This window comes from Bos indicus x Bos taurus, chromosome 15, assembly GCF_003369695.1.
Source record: "Bos indicus x Bos taurus breed Angus x Brahman F1 hybrid chromosome 15, Bos_hybrid_MaternalHap_v2.0, whole genome shotgun sequence".
In the NCBI taxonomy this organism is placed as follows: domain Eukaryota; kingdom Metazoa; phylum Chordata; class Mammalia; order Artiodactyla; family Bovidae; genus Bos; species Bos indicus x Bos taurus.
Window position 1 is genome coordinate 63,345,869 of NC_040090.1, and position 2,244 is coordinate 63,348,112.

Consider the following 2,244-nt stretch of genomic DNA (forward strand, 5'->3'; position numbering starts at 1 on the left):
TGATGGATATTAACCAAACTTACTGTAGTGATCATTTTGCAATATGTACAAATATTGAATCATCATGTTGTACAGCTGAAAGGAACACAATTTATAATTTTTTATGTCAACCTCAATAAAAATAAATTAATAAAATTTTAAATTTGCTCTAGAATGAGACTTTTTCATTAATTACTTTCAAAGGTATATTCAAGAAACCACATTATGATAGTTCTAATACCTTTAGGAATCAAAAAATAAAAACTAATATACTTAAATAAAACACAAAACTCAAGTTAAATATAGTCTCCTGATGGATATACTATCATAGATTTCTATTCTAAAAAATCTAGAGAATGTGGGAGTTGAGACTAATTATCAAAAAGAAAATATCCTTGAATTAAGCATCTTTTAAGATTTTATTATGTCCCCATATAAAATGATTACAATTTTACTCCAGCTCATAAGAGAGTGAACAATTTTACTCTATCATGTACAATTTTACTCAATTCTATGTTCAGTTCAGTCATTCAGTTGTGTCCGACTCTTTGCGACCCCATGAATCGTAGCACCCCAGGCCTCCCTGGCCATCACCAACTCCCGGAGTTCACTCAGACTCAGTCCATTGAGTCAGTGATGCCATCCAGCCATCTCATCCTCTGTCGTCCCCTTCTCCTCCTGCCCCCAATCCCTCCCAGCATCAGAGTCTTTTCCAATGAGTCAACTCTTTGCATGAGGTGGCCAAAGTGCTGGAGTTTCAGCTTTAGCATCATTCCTTCCAAAGAAGTCCCAGGGCTGATCTCCTTCAGAACGGACTGGTTGGATCTCCTTCAGAATGGACTGGTTGGATCTCCTTTCAGTCCAAGGGACTCTCCAGAGTCTTCTCCAACACCACAGTTCAAAAGCATCAATTCTTCAGCGCTCAGCCTTCTTCACAGTCCAACTCTCACATCCATACATGACTACAGGAAAAACCATAGCCTTGACTAGTTGAAATAATTCTAAAATGCTATTGAACTGAAGAGGGGTGTATGCACTGCACAAACAAAGAAGACTAAGTCATTATGAGTTACTATAGAATCTGTGTGATTTAAGTGAATATAAAATCATTAATTTCATAGAAATGTGTACAGTTAAATCATATATTATATACTGCCGACGTGAAAAGATATTTTGTTTATTGAAATATAGTTGATTTATGATATTATATAATTTTACAGGTGAATATCATAATTATTCAGTTATATATATGTACATATATATAACTATATCTAGAATTAGACTAGACTATATATCTAGAAATAGACTATTTTAAATTAAATCTTATATATGCCTTTTAAAGGAGTGTAAGTTTTCATCTCTTTATTTTAGCAGTTGTAGCTCTGGCATGTTATACAAGCAGGACCTCTAATTAAAACATGATGATTAGTGATTACAAGTGTTGGAGGAGAAGAATCACATCATATGGCATTTTCTCCCAATTAAGTTCTTGCACATAGGCCCAAGCTCTTTGAAGTCTGCTTTCCTCTTTGCTACAGGCAAAAGCATTTTGGGAAAGAGGGCCACATACAGATTGCCTTTGCAGTATTCTCCTAAGTCAGGAGCAAAGTTTTGCCAGCACTTTGGTTGCCTAAAATCTTTTCCTTCCCTCCGAGATTTAATATGGATAAATAATTACCAAGTTCTATCAAGGCAGCTTCTTGGAGTCTTCTCGCTCTGTGCCATTCCAGAACCCTCTGGATCCTTCTGCTATGATGTTAGGCCTTGGTGTGCTCTAAGAAACTAGAAAAAGAAATCTGGGCAGTTGAAGAGAACTGTGGCTCTTAGAGATAACATCCTACATAATCCTTAAGAAGGAAAGATTTAAACGAGATAAAGAATAGTCAGCTCTTTTACCAGTCAGGCAATGATTCTTTCCAAACAGCTCATGACTTTGAGTTAAGTGACATTCTGTGAATTTCACTGTGTAGAGTTATATATGTATCTAGAGAATTTTCTATTTTCTCTAAGCACTGTTTCCTAGGTGAATGAAGTATTCCTTAGTTGATATCAGTGTGGCCCTGCCCAATAGAGTTAAGAGATTATTAAAAAAAAAAAAAATGTATGGGATGCCACCAGTGTAATTAAATCAAAAGTCAGGAAGTGTTATCTACCCTGACCCATCCCAATGTATTAAGGCTGAAATGATCAATTTAAGGGAACGGCCTAAAAAACAACCAAAAGAACCTCCAGGGACTCCTAATTAAAATGGTAAGTCAGGACTTT